Raw genomic sequence first — 15,643 nt, forward strand, 5'->3', positions numbered from 1 at the left:
TGCACCACAGGTATGGATGGATAGTATACTTGACGACACAGAGGTAGGTAGAGCAGTGGCCTTCTGTACCGTACTGCTATATATTATACATACTGGTGGTCAGCAAACTGTGCAAAACTGAAATACACCACAGGTATGGATGGTATAATATACTTGACGACACAGAGGTAGAGCAGTGGACTACTGTACCGTACAGCTATATATATATATATAGTTATACTGGTGGTCAGCAAAATTCTGCACTGTCCTACTACTATATATACTACAATGCAGCACAGATATGGAGCGTTTTTCAGGCAGAGAACGTATAATACTGGTGGTCACTGGTCAGCAAAACTCTGCACTGTCCTCCTACTATATAATACGGCTGGTCCCCAGTCCCCACAATTAAGCAATTAGCACACTGAGCACAGATATGGAGCGTTTTTCAGGCAGAGGAAGTATAATACTGGTGGTCACTGGTCAGCAAAACTCTGCACTGTCCTCCTACTATATAATACTGCTGGTCCCCAGTCCCCACAATTAAGCAATTAGCACACTGAGCACAGATATTTGCAGCACACTGAGCACAGATATGGAGCGTTTTTCAGGCAGAGAACGTAGATATTTGCACTTGCAGCACACTGAGCACAGATATTTGCAGCACACTGAGCACAGATATTTGCTGCACACTGAGCACAGATATTTGCAGCCCACTGAACATAGAAACTAAGAGGACGCCAGCCACGTCCTCTCACGATCATCTCCAATGCACGAGTGAAAAATGGCGGCGACGCGCGGCTCCTTATATAGAATACGAATCTCACGAGAATCCGATCGCGGGATGATGACGTTCGGGCGTGCTCGGGTTAACCGAGCAAGGCGGGAGGATCCGAGTTGCTCGGACCCGTGGAAAAAAAGGTGAAGTTCGGGCGGGTTCGGATCCCGAGGATCCGAACCCGCTCATCACTAATTTATTTACAGTTTCTTATATAGCACAGCACAATATGCATCTCCTGATATACTCAGTGTGTGGGTCCATGCTACCTCCATTCCCCTCCTGACATTATGTCACTGCCCTTGTTACATGCAGCTCTGTCCTGCCTGACATATCATGCATCCCCTAATATACTCTGTGCTGCTGGGGACCCCAGCTACTCCCACTATATGACTCTCAGCATGTGGCTTCCTGTTACCTCCATTCCCCTCCTCACATCATGTCACTGCCACTGTCACATGAAGCCCTGTCATCACTGACATGTCATGCATGTCCTGATATAATCTGTGCTGATGGCCCACCCTAGGGGTGCTAGGGTTGTGTTACCCCCACAGTGTTTGTTCCCTGATTGTAAATCACATGTGTACCAATTTTGGTGTACATTGCACCAGGCATTCCAGAGTTATGCTGCCTGCTGAAATACTCTGTGCTGCTGCCTCACCCATAGGGGTGCTATGAATGTCTTACCCACACAGTGGGGTATATTTACTAAGATTCGTATTAGTACCGATTTGGAGTGAGAATCATCACGAATGACATCGAAAGTGTATTTGTGCAACTTTTTGAATTTGTTACGCCTCATTTACTAAGCTGTCGTATTTGTATTTTTCGTGTTTTACGAAATCGATGTCATTTGTGGCTTTGTAAGGTATAATGCGGCCGATTTTGAGGTTTGTCGGCCGTGTTCTGTGGATTTTGTTACGAATGCGTCACATTTCGGTTACGGCAGTGTTTGTCCGTTCACTGGCGCGTTTTTTTCCTAAGTTTCGTTTTTGTCACTCGTCCGTGATTGGTTAGATTCGTGATGGAGGAGTGTCTGTGCACATTACTATAAAAACGCCCCAAACCGGCCGCACCTCGTGGGTTTAGCTAGTGGAGAGGAGAGAGGAAGGTGTGTTAGGAGTTGGAGAGTTTTGTGGAGTTTGTGGAGGATTTGAGGTGGAGTTTTGTGATTGTTGAGTGCTGTACTGTGTGTGTAAGTAGTCTTGTCATACTAGTTGTGTAGTTATTTAAAAGTCTGTCTATTTTATTGTCTTTTTTTTTAGTTACGTCTATTGTCATTGTTTGTGAGTGAGTGAGTGAGTGTGTGTGTGTGTGTGTGTGTGTGTGTGGGTGTGTGGTGTGTAGTGGTGGAGTGTGTTATTTGTTTTATTTTCTCTGTGTTATTTGTGGTTTGTTCTGATTATGTCCCAGTCAGAGGTGAGTGAGGTGGAGGAGGTGAGTGAGGTGGAGGAGGTGAGTGAGGTGGAGGAGGTGAGTGAGGTGGAGGAGGTGAGTGAGAGGGAGGAGGTTAGTGAGGAGGAGGGGGAGGTTGCGGCTTCGGCTTCCACTAATAGTGATAGTGATGGTGTTGTGGCTTCGCAGCCACGCACCACTACAAAGACGGGCCGCAATGTAAAGTTTAGTTACGCAGAAAATATGGCTCTGGTGCGGGAGTTGATGAGGCATCATCGCCAGTTGTTTGGGTCTGATGCAGCAAAGGTGTCGACCCGCAGGAAGACTGTTCTGGGGGGAAGGTTGTTGCTGCTGTGAACAGTGAGGGTGTGGTGAGGCGGACCGAGGACACCTGTCGGAAACGCTTCTACGACATCAAGCGCCGTGTGAAGGCGAAGATGGCGAAGGAGGCAAAATCTGCCCGTCAAACCGGGGGTGGACACCCCTTCCGAGCGTCTTATAAAGATTGGGAGGAGCCTATGCGTACGCTGATTCCGCCTGAGGTGGTTTCTGCCACTCATGTCCGGGATTCGGACCGCCCAAGGCAGGATGGTGAGTTTTTAATATTTCTGCCTTTATTTGATACATCTGTGCTTTGTCCTTAGTTGTGTGTAAATTATTTACGCTAATTTTGTTGGTAATTTGTTTTTTATTTCTAATGTGTTGGTGATGTAGTGCAGGCCTGGCCACCCTGTGGCTCTCCAGCTGTTGTCAAACTACAAGTCCCATCATGCCTTACCACAGTTTTGAACTTAGTGAATGACAAATGTGTTGGTGGGCATGCTGGGATGTGTAGTTGCACTACATCTGGAGAGACACAGGTTGGGCCGGGCTGGTGTAGTGTGACTCTTAATTATGTTTTTTTAGCCATTATGTATTGTCAATGTTTCTGGTTGTGTTGGCCATTTTCTGCTGTCTGCTTTTCCAAGTAAATGTTATTTGGAGTTTATTAATGAAGTGTGATGACTGTGTTTTATGCATATGTTTTTGAATATTTCCATTTTCCATGGATGTATGTTTATTTTGTGTTGTTCTGGTTTATCATTTGTTTTGATTATGTGTATTTGCATTAGAGATGAGCGCCGGAAATTTTTCGGGTTTTGTGTTTTGGTTTTGGGTTCGGTTCCGCGGCCGTGTTTTGGGTTCGACCGCGTTTTGGCAAAACCTAACCGAATTTTTTTTGTCGGATTCGGGTGTGTTTTGGATTCGGGTGTTTTTTTCAAAAAACACTAAAAAACAGCTTAAATCATAGAATTTGGGGGTCATTTTGATCCCAAAGTATTATTAACCTCAAAAACCATAATTTACACTCATTTTCAGTCTATTCTGAATACCTCACACCTCACAATATTATTTTTAGTCCTAAAATTTGCACCTAGGTCGCAGGATGACTAAGCTAAGCGACCCTAGTGGCCGACACAAACACCGGGCCCATCTAGGAGTGTCACTGCAGTGTCACGCAGGATGGCCCTTCCAAAAAACACTCCCCAAACAGCACATGACGCAAAGAAAAAAAGAGGCGCAATGAGGTAGCTGTGTGAGTAAGATAAGCGACCCTAGTGGCCGACACAAACACCGGGCCCATCTAGGAGTGTCACTGCAGTGTCACGCAGGATGTCCCTTCCAAAAAACCCTCCCCAAACAGCACATGACGCAAAGAAAAAAAGAGGCGCAATGAGGTAGCTGTGTGAGTAAGATAAGCGACCCTAGTGGCCGACACAAACACCGGGCCAATCTAGGAGTGTCACTGCAGTGTCACGCAGGATGTCCCTTCAAGAAAACCCTCCCCAAACAGCACATGACGCAAAGAAAAAAAGAGGCGCAATGAGGTAGCTGTGTGAGTAAGATAAGCGACCCTAGTGGCCGACACAAACACCGGGCCCATCTAGGAGTGTCACTGCAGTGTCACGCAGGATGTCCCTTCCAAAAAACCCTCCCCAAACAGCACATGACGCAAAGAAAAAAAGAGGCGCAATGAGGTAGCTGTGTGAGTAAGATAAGCGACCCTAGTGGCCGACACAAACACCGGGCCCATCTAGGAGTGGCACTGCAGTGTCACGCAGGATGTCCGTTCCAAAAAACCCTCCCCAAACAGCACATGACGCAAAGAAAAATTAAAGAAAAAAGAGGTGCAAGATGGAATTGTCCTTGGGCCCTCCCACCCACCCTTATGTTGTATAAACAGGACATGCACACTTTAACCAACCCATCATTTCAGTGACAGGGTCTGCCACACGACTGTGACTGAAATGACGGGTTGGTTTGGACCCCCACCAAAAAAGAAGCAATTAATCTCTCCTTGCACAAACTGGCTCTACAGAGGCAAGATGTCCACCTCATCATCATCCTCCGATATATCACCGTGTACATCCCCCTCCTCACAGATTATCAATTCGTCCCCACTGGAATCCACCATCTCAGCTCCCTGTGTACTTTGTGGAGGCAATTGCTGCTGGTCAATGTCTCCACGGAGGAATTGATTATAATTCATTTTAATGAACATCATCTTCTCCACATTTTCTGGATGTAACCTCGTACGCCGATTGCTGACAAGGTGAGCGGCGGCACTAAACACTCTTTCGGAGTACACACTTGTGGGAGGGCAACTTAGGTAGAATAAAGCCAGTTTGTGCAAGGGCCTCCAAATTGCCTCTTTTTCCTGCCAGTATAAGTACGGACTGTGTGACGTGCCTACTTGGATGCGGTCACTCATATAATCCTCCACCATTCTTTCAATGGTGAGAGAATCATATGCAGTGACAGTAGACGACATGTCCGTAATCGTTGTCAGGTCCTTCAGTCCGGACCAGATGTCAGCATCAGCAGTCGCTCCAGACTGCCCTGCATCACCGCCAGCGGGTGGGCTCGGAATTCTGAGCCTTTTCCTCGCACCCCCAGTTGCGGGAGAATGTGAAGGAGGAGATGTTGACAGGTCGCGTTCCGCTTGACTTGACAATTTTCTCACCAGCAGGTCTTTCAACCCCAGCAGACTTGTGTCTGCCGGAAAGAGAGATCCAAGGTAGGCTTTAAATCTAGGATCGAGCACGGTGGCCAAAATGTAGTGCTCTGATTTCAACAGATTGACCACCCGTGAATCCTTGTTAAGCGAATTAAGGGCTCCATCCACAAGTCCCACATGCCTAGCGGAATCGCTCCGTGTTAGCTCCTCCTTCAATGTCTCCAGCTTCTTCTGCAAAAGCCTGATGAGGGGAATGACCTGACTCAGGCTGGCAGTGTCTGAACTGACTTCACGTGTGGCAAGTTCAAAGGGCATCAGAACCTTGCACAACGTTGAAATCATTCTCCACTGCACTTGAGACAGGTGCATTCCACCTCATATATCGTGCTCAATTGTATAGGCTTGAATGGCCTTTTGCTGCTCCTCCAACCTCTGAAGCATATAGAGGGTTGAATTCCACCTCGTTACCACTTCTTGCTTCAGATGATGGCAGGGCAGGTTCAGTAGTTTTTGGTGGTGCTCCAGTCTTCTGTACGTGGTGCCTGTACGCCGAAAGTGTCCCGCAATTCTTCTGGCCACCGACAGCATCTCTTGCACGCCCCTGTCGTTTTTTAAAAAATTCTGCACCACCAAATTCAAGGTATGTGCAAAACATGGGACGTGCTGGAATTTGCCCATATTTAATGCACACACAATATTGCTGGCGTTGTCCGATGCCACAAATCCACAGGAGAGTCCAATTGGGGTAAGCCATTCCACGATGATCTTCCTCAGTTGCCGTAAGAGGTTTTCAGCTGTGTGCGTATTCTGGAAACCGGTGATACAAAGCGTAGCCTGCCTAGGAAAGAGTTGTCGTTTGCGAGATGCTGCTACTGGTGCCGCCGCTGCTGTTCTTGCGGCGGGAGTCCATACATCTACCCAGTGGGCTGTCACAGTCATATAGTCCTGACCCTGCCCTGCTCCACTTGTCCACATGTCCGTGGTTAAGTGGACATTGGGTACAGCTGCATTTTTTAGGACACTGGTGACTCTTTTTCTGAGGTCTGTGTACATTTTCGGTATCGCCTGCCTAGAGAAATGGAACCTAGATGGTATTTGGTACCGGGGACACAGTACCTCCAACAAGTCTCTAGTTGGCTCTGCAGTAATGATGGATACTGGAACCACGTTTCTCACCACCCAGGATGCCAAGGCCTCAGTTATCCGCTTTGCAGCAGGATGACTGCTGTGATATTTCATCTTCCTCGCAAAGGACTGTTGGACAGTCAATTGCTTACTGGAAGTAGTACAAGTGGTCTTCCGACTTCCCCTCTGGGATGACCATCGACTCCCAGCAGCAACAACAGCAGCGCCAGCAGCAGTAGGCGTTACACGCAAGGATGCATCAGAGGAATCCCAGGCAGGAGAGGACTCGTCAGAATTGCCAGTGACATGGCCTGCAGGACTATTGGCATTCCTGGGGAAGGAGGAAATTGACACTGAGGGAGTTGGTGGTGGGGTGGTTTGCGTGAGCTTGGTTACAAGAGGAAGGGATTTACTGGTCAGTGGACTGCTTCCGCTGTCACCCAAAGTTTTTGAACTTGTCACTGACTTATTATGAATGCGCTGCAGGTGACGTATAAGGGAGGATGTTCCGAGGTGGTTAACGTCCTTACCCCTACTTATTACAGCTTGACAAAGGCAACACACGGCTTGACAAATGTTGTCCGCATTTCTGGTGAAATACTTCCACACCGAAGAGCTGATTTTTTTGGTATTTTCACCAGGCATGTCAACGGCCCTATTCCTCCCACGGACAACAGGTGTCTCCCCGGGTGCCTGACTTAAACAAACCACCTCACCATCAGAATCCTCCTTGTCAATTTCCTCCCCAGCGCCAGCAACACCCATATCCTCCTCATCCTGGTGTACTTCAACACTGACATTTTCAATCTGACTATCAGGAACTGGACTGCGGGTGCTCCTTCCAGCACTTGCAGGGGGCGTGCAAATGGTGGAAGGCGCATGTTCTTCACGTCCAGTGTTGGGAAGGTCAGGCATCGCAACCGACACAATTGGACTCTCCTTGTGGATTTGGGATTTCGAAGAACGCACAGTTCTTTGCGGTGCTTTTGCCAGCTTGAGTCTTTTCAGTTTTCTAGCGAGAGGCTGAGTGCTTCCATCCTCCTGTGAAGCTGAACCACTAGCCATGAACATAGGCCAGGGCCTCAGCCGTTCCTTGCCACTCCGTGTGGTAAATGGCATATTGGCAAGTTTACGCTTCTCCTCCGACAATTTTATTTTTGGTTTTGGAGTCCTTTTTTTACTGATATTTGGTGTTTTGGATTTGACATGCTCTGTACTATGCCATTGGGCATCGGCCTTGGCAGACGACGTTGCTGGCATTTCATCGTCTCGGCCATGACTAGTGGCAGCAGCTTCAGCACGAGGTGGAAGTGGATCTTGATCTTTCCCTAATTTTGGAACCTCAACATTTTTGTTCTCCATATTTTAATAGGCACAACTAAAAGGCACCTCAGGTAAACAATGGAGATGGATGGATACTAGTATACAATTATGGATGGACTGCCGAGAGCCGACACAGAGGTAGCTACAGCCGTGGACTACCGTACTGTGTCTGCTGCTAATATAGACTGGATGATTGATAATGAGATGAAATCAATATATATATGTATGTATATATAATATCACTAGTACTGCAGCCGGACAGGTAGATAATATATTTATTAGGTATTGGTAATGATGACTGATGACGGACCTGCTGGACACTGTCAGCTCAGCAGCACCGCAGACTGCTACAGTAAGCTACTATACTATAGTAGTATGTACAAAGAAGAAAGAAAAAGAAAAACCACGGGTAGGTGGTATACAATATTATATATATATATATATATATATATATATATATATATATATATATATTATATACAATTATATATATATTAAACTAGTGGTGATTGATTATTAAACTGGTGGTCAGGTCACGTTGCAACTTGCAACTAGTACTCCGAGTCCTAAGCAGACAATCACAAAATATATTATTATACTGGTGGTCAGTGTGGTCACAACAATGGCAGTGTGGCACTGACTCTGGCAGCAAAAGTGTGCACTGTACGTTATATGTACTCCTGAGTCCTGCTCTCAGACTCTAACTGCTCCCCACTGTCAGTGTCTCCCCCACAAGTCAGATAATACACTTACAGTCACACTATCTAATCTATAAATATCACTTCAGCAAGTAGTATAGTAGTATACAGTATAGTAGTACTCCTCCTAATAATGCTCCCCAAAATACTGTGTCTCTCTCTTCTCTAAACGGAGAGGACGCCAGCCACGTCCTCTCCCTATGACTCTATAAATATCACTTCAGCAAGTAGTAGAGTAGTATACAGTATAGTAGTACTCCTCCTAATAATGCTCCCCAAAATACTGTGTCTCTCTCTTCTCTAAACGGAGAGGACGCCAGCCACGTCCTCTCCCTATGACTCTATAAATATCACTTCAGCAAGTAGTAGAGTAGTATACAGTATAGTAGTACTCCTCCTAATAATGCTCCCCAAAATACTGTGTCTGAGTAGTATACAGTATAGTAGTACTCCTCCTAATAATGCTCCCCAAAATACTGTGTCTCTCTCTTCTCTAAACGGAGAGGACGCCAGCCACGTCCTCTCCCTATGACTCTATAAATATCACTTCAGCAAGTAGTATAGTAGTATACAGTATAGTAGTACTCCTCCTAATAATGCTCCCCAAAATAGTATACTGTGTCTCTCTTCTCTAAACGGAGAGGACGCCAGCCACGTCCTCTCCCTATGACTCTATAAATATCACTTCAGCAAGTAGTATAGTAGTATACAGTATAGTAGTACTCCTCCTAATAATGCTCCCCAAAATACTGTGTCTCTCTCTTCTCTAAACGGAGAGGACGCCAGCCACGTCCTCTCCCTATGACTCTATAAATATCACTTCAGCAAGTAGTAGAGTAGTATACAGTATAGTAGTACTCCTCCTAATAATGCTCCCCAAAATACTGTGTCTCTCTCTTCTCTAAACGGAGAGGACGCCAGCCACGTCCTCTCCCTATGACTCTATAAATATCACTTCAGCAAGTAGTAGAGTAGTATACAGTATAGTAGTACTCCTAATAATGCTCCCCAAAATACTGTGTCTCTCTCTTCTCTAAACGGAGAGGACGCCAGCCACGTCCTCTCCCTATGACTCTATAAATATCACTTCAGCAAGTAGTAGAGTAGTATACAGTATAGTAGTACTCCTAATAATGCTCCCCAAAATACTGTGTCTCTCTCTTCTCTAAACGGAGAGGACGCCAGCCACGTCCTCTCCCTATGACTCTATAAATATCACTTCAGCAAGTAGTAGAGTAGTATACAGTATAGTAGTACTCCTCCTAATAATGCTCCCCAAAATACTGTGTCTGAGTAGTATACAGTATAGTAGTACTCCTCCTAATAGTGCTCCCCAAAATACTGTGTCTCTCTCTTCTCTAAACGGAGAGGACGCCAGCCACGTCCTCTCCCTATGACTCTATAAATATCACTTCAGCAAGTAGTAGAGTAGTATACAGTATAGTAGTACTCCTCCTAATAATGCTCCCCAAAATACTGTGTCTCTCTCTTCTCTAAACGGAGAGGACGCCAGCCACGTCCTCTCCCTATGACTCTATAAATATCACTTCAGCAAGTAGTATAGTAGTATACAGTATAGTAGTACTCCTCCTAATAATGCTCCCCAAAATAGTATACTGTGTCTCTCTCTTCTCTAAACGGAGAGGACGCCAGCCACGTCCTCTCCCTATGACTCTATAAATATCACTTCAGCAAGTAGTATAGTAGTATACAGTATAGTAGTACTCCTCCTAATAATGCTCCCCAAAATACTGTGTCTCTCTCTTCTCTAAACGGAGAGGACGCCAGCCACGTCCTCTCCCTATGACTCTCAATGCACGTGTGAAAATGGCGGCGACGCGCGGCTCCTTATATAGAATCCGAGTCTCGCGAGAATCCGACAGCGGGATGATGACGTTCGGGCGTGCTCGGGTTAACCGAGCAAGGCGGGAGGATCCGAGCCTGCTCTGACCCGTGGAAAAAAGCTGAAGTTCGGGCGGGTTCGGATTCAGAGGAACCGAACCCGCTCATCCCTAATTTGCATGCATTTGTAGGTTTGTTGTTTTAATTTTAGTGCAGATATTTGTGGCTACTGTATTTTTTTTAGGCATTAAAAATTGGTAACTGAGCATGCAAGATTGTGGCTGTGTAAAGCTACGACGTATGTGTTTTAAGTAGTATAATATTGGCCATTATTTGCATTTCTGTATGTATTGTATGGTTATTTTGTTTTGCATTGAAAGTATACACAGCCAATGTAGTCATGCATTCAAGGCTAAGCATCGCTAAGTTTAAGTTACAGCAGCTACCACATATGTTTTCATCCCAAAAAGAATTTCGCATAAACTTAACAACCAAAGAGTATGTTGATATCGACATTCTTCTTCTTTCTACAGTACGCCAGAGAAGCAGCACAGCCAGGCCACAGCCAACACTGCCTAGAGCTGATGATGGTGGGAATGCAGGTAAGATTTTACTGTAACCACATATTCTGCAAACACATATAAAAACAAAATTATAATGAAGATATTATCACACAGGTTCTTCGTCTGTTCCGCCTCCACTAAGGCGCCCATCACAGGGCAGCGTTACTGTGGCTACAAGGCCACCCAAGAGGCCCCGTGTTCATGCTCCTGCTCCTGCACCAGCATCACCACCCCAAAGGCGCATCTCTGCAGTGTCTGCCATGCCACCACTCGCTCTTTTGGCCAGCCCCCAAAAGTGAGGATCCACAATCCCCACAGTTGTCTGGTGAGTAACTTGTTTTTTTTTTTAAAAAAACACTTAGTAAACAACAGTGGAGTAGATTAAATAACCAGGAGAAGGCATAAGGAAGTGTAAAAACACTGTTATGTGCAAGATGATAAAGGCAGCAGTACAAAATTTAAAAAAAATGTGAAGGTACATTTTGGAGCTGCTTGCCTTGTGCCTTTACCACCTTGCACATATCACTGGTTTCTCACTTCCTTATGCCTTCTCCAGGTTTATACATCTGCACCACTGTTAGTACTGTAAAATCAAAACTCAAAATGACCACTCATACTTGCAATAATAAACAACTGCAAGCAGATGCTGTTAACGTAATTTTAGGATGTTAATTGTCAAATTAGAGGATGCCCATATCAACACATTTACGCAAATGTTTTTTTGCTACCTAAATAAAATCAAAAAAACACAGAAAAATTAAAAAAAACATTGACATGGGCAAAAATTCCACTTCTAAACATAGGGCACCTTAAAAAAGTAAATAACATTGTTAATGTGTACATTTTATACCACTATATTAGTAAACGTTTTCGCCAGACCACTGACTGCCTTGACCAATGTATGATTGTATTGTTCAACACATTTTTTGATTTTTGTGTGTTGGCCCAAAGGAAGCTTCATAATCCAAAAGAAAATGTAGTACTTTGATTTTGTTAGAGTACATGGAGTGTAAACAGTAATTATGACTCTGAATCCTACAATTTCCAAAAAATGTAAACAACTGAGTAGTATACGTTTGGAGCCACATCATTTAACTAAAAGGTGGCCAACATAGTTAAGTTTATTCAATAATCTATTTAGCTATTACATTAATATTATGAAGTAATGAATGTTGATGAAAAACTATTGTAAGACCAATGCGACATATGTACTAAATATTGCCTGTGTTCAACCCCATACAGACCCAGCCATCATGAGCGACGATGTCCAGCAGGACCGTGCCCAGGAGACCTTTACACTCCACCTGCAGCCCATCGATCCAACACAGGCAAACATGCCTCAGGACATACCCCAACCACCTCAAACATCCCAAAGCCCCCAAATGAGCACAACACCAGGGCCAACACAAATGGGCCAAGAGTTTTGGTCAGGTTGGGCCTCACAACAGGCACAACACTACGCGTGCCTCACCACCAAAACACAATACCTGTCAAGTCTGCCCCATCATTTGCCAAGAGTGAGTCGCAACTCGGGCAGACTCATAGTGCAGGTGGGCAGAATTGCGAACACTATGGAGCAGATGAGGGCAGACAACACCCAAATGCAGGCTAACCTTCAGCGCATCTTGGATGATCAACAGCGGCAGCAGCAAACACTAATCCAGATGATCCAGCATAACCAATTAATCAATAACAATCTGTCTCGAATGATTGGAAACAACACTGCCGCTTATACACAGCTAATGGCAAGTTTGAACATTCTAACCCAAAATCTAAGTGTGTTGGGCCCACACCATGTGACCTCGAGCTCAGGGACAACAACCCCAAGCCAAACCCCAGTTCAATCCCCAGTTTGACGTTCAAGTCGAAGCCGCACCCACGAGCCACCACAATCCTCTGCACCCAGCACCCAAAAACGAAAAAAATAATATTGACTGGCCAGAATATGGTGGCCATTTAATTATTTAAAATCTGTTATGCCTAAATTGGTATGTTGTTAAAAATAAATTGTTAACACCAAATATGTGTATTGCTTAATTAGCTTCCAAAAAAAACACCACATTAGCGTCTAGGGCCAGATGAGTATTGGTTTAAAGATATTGCCTGCCCCTAGGTGTCCCCAGCTCACCGTATGTCTAATCTATGACACCCAGCACATTGGCCATGGCCGCAAGATCACATAAAGCTACCCTGACTGCAGGCCACTGCGACTCCTGGGTAGGGAAGCTGAGAGACGCATCTATGTAGCCAGCCAAGACATCCAAAACCTGAGTAGCCCATCAAAAAAAAAAGGTGAGTGTCATGACCTGTAAGCAAGTCCAAATTGAGTAAAATTACATTACAGAAGCAACACTTAGACGTAGACGTGTGTATGTTTTCAACCACCAGAATTACATATTTCTAGAAGGTGGCCTGTGAAATACTAATTACTTTGAAACTCACAGGCTGGAAGCTGCCAGTAGCCATAAAGTGCAACACAGGAAGGAGTTTGTGCAGGCCTGAGACAGGGCGAGAGCGTGCTGTCTCAGGGTCTAGGGTCAGTTTGACCAGATCATACAGAGTGAAATAAGTTATAACATTTAGTCTGAGCATCTGTATAACATGGTCATCAGCAATTTAGTTTTAGTTTAAACGGCCACTAAAAAATAAAGGCATGCCCAGCCTACGCGGAACATGTACAACCTGCTGACCCTGTTGTTTTTCCTGACCTGGGTTTATTGTAGCCTCATGGAACAGTGTCAGGTATCCCACAGCAAACAATACAGCAGTATGACACACAGTAGCAGCCATTTCAGATTGAGAGTGTTGAGAAATGTGTTGGGGCCCCTTTTAAAGGTCAAAAACGACAGGTGTGAGTAATGTATAATTGACAACACATGTAAACACGCTTCTCAAAAGCAGGTCTACTTTTTTTAGGCTTTTTGTACGAATAGTAAAATATTACGACCGCAAATCCATTTTCACGGTATAAAATACAAATACGAATGCTTAGTAAATGACCGAGTTCTATATCTAATCAGCCGCGTTTGACCGATGGTGTATTCATTCGTACTTTTACTACACAGCCGTAATAAAAATACGAATGCACTCTTCACTGCCGTGAATTCAGTTTAGTAAATTCCCGAGATGACACTTTGAAGAAAAAACATCATCTCGGTCAAAATCGGGACCTTAATAAATATACCCCAGTGTTTGTTCCTCATTTGTAAGTCACATGTGTAGCAAGTTTGGTGTAAATTGGTCCAGGCATTCCGGAGTTATGCTGTCTCCTGAAATACTCTGTGCTGTTGTCCAACACCTAGGGGCACTAGGGGTGTCTTGCCCCCACAGTGTTTGTTCCCAGATTGTAAGTCATATGTGTACCAAGTTCGGTGTAAATTACTCTAGGCATTCCAGAGTTATGCTGTCTACAGAAATACTCTTTGCTGCCTCACCCCTATGGGTGCTAGGGGCGTGTTACCCCCACAGTGTTTGTTCCCAGATTGTAAGTCATATGTGTACCAAGTTTGGTGTAACTTGCTGCAGGCATTCTGGAGTTATGCTGGAACATACATATACACATACATACATATACACATCCATTTTTGGCAATTTCCGTGGATGGGCAGTGACATTTGTAAAACCGGTTCCTAGCAAGCACCTGGGACCTAAGGAGAAGCTGCCTGCCAAGTTTCAAGATTGTAGGCCTTGTGGTTTTAAAGATTTTGTGATGAGTCAATCTCCTTTTTTGCATCTTATATATAGCATTCACCCACCTTGGTGCCCTCCAGAGGAATAATACAAACAGCGGGAATTGGTCGCACTCAGAGGATTTTTTTTAGCAATGAACACACTGAGACAGTGCTGCTCATATATATATATATATATATATATATATATATATATATTATATATATAAAAATATATATATATATATATATATATATATATATATATATATATATATATATAAACATACACGGTCAATGTGCAGCACTCTGGACTCCTTGCAAGAAGTATACTGACAGGCAATAAGCTAATGTCAACGTTTCAATTTTAATAAATTTTCCTCAGGACAGACAAACACTTAGTAAAATGATCTCAACTCATATCCCAAACCAGTGTGCTCATTGCGCCCGCCGGGCGGGCGGCCACCTCCCAGTGGTGATCGTTGAGCGGGACCTCCTTCCAGCTATTCTGCTAAGTGATGACGTCATCGCTTATATGCCCTCATTCCCAGTTGTTCGCTCGCTAGCTGCTTTTAGCAGCAGTGCAAACACTAAGCTGCCGCCCTCTGGGAGTGTATCTTAGCAGAACTGCGAACAAAAGGATCGTAGTGCTGCTACAAAAAATAATTGTGCAGTTTCAGAGTAGCTGCAGACCTACTCCTAGCTTGCGATCACTTCAGACTATTTACTTCCAGTTTTGACTTCACAAACACGCCCTGCGTTCGGCCAGCCACTCCTGCATTTTTATCTGGCACGCCTGCATTTTTACACACACTCCCCGAAAACGGTGTTACCACCCAAAAACACCCACTTCCTGTCATTCACTCAACGATCAGCAGTGCGACTGAAAAGCGTTGCTAGAGCTTGTGTAAAACTGCATCGGCTTTTGTGAAAGTACGACGCGCGTGCGCAGTGCGCCCCATATGCATGCGCAGAATTGCCGCTTTTTTGCCTGATCGCTGCGCTGCGAACAAAAACAGCTAGCGGTCAACTCGAAATGAGGGCCATAGCGCGATGCACGTCCTAGTGATGCGTCTCCATGGTAACCCGAACTGAATGCGGTACATACGAGCAATATAATAACAGATGCACTCAGATCTACAGAATACAATCAGATCTAAACAATATATATCAATAACGTTATGAGCAGAATTTTAAAAAATATGTGTATATAGGCGACATTATGGACAAAACTTAAAGAAATTTAAAAAAGAAGAGATGGTATAGAGGCACTC

The 15,643-nt window shown here is 44.7% G+C and overlaps 1 long non-coding RNA gene across 1 annotated transcript in view; it reads left to right on the plus strand.

Moving 5' to 3' along the window:
- LOC134943609 (uncharacterized) overlaps positions 1-12,677 on the plus strand; it is a 68,422-nt gene extending 55,745 nt beyond the window's left edge. Inside the window, exons 3-5 of the long non-coding RNA XR_010181630.1 lie at positions 10,672-10,740; positions 10,816-11,026; positions 11,944-12,677. This is a non-coding gene — a long non-coding RNA (uncharacterized LOC134943609). The remainder of the gene's footprint in view (positions 1-10,671; positions 10,741-10,815; positions 11,027-11,943) is intronic.
- Positions 12,678-15,643: the final 2,966 nt, after the last annotated feature.

This window comes from Pseudophryne corroboree, chromosome 7 (assembly GCF_028390025.1).
Source record: "Pseudophryne corroboree isolate aPseCor3 chromosome 7, aPseCor3.hap2, whole genome shotgun sequence".
In the NCBI taxonomy this organism is placed as follows: domain Eukaryota; kingdom Metazoa; phylum Chordata; class Amphibia; order Anura; family Myobatrachidae; genus Pseudophryne; species Pseudophryne corroboree.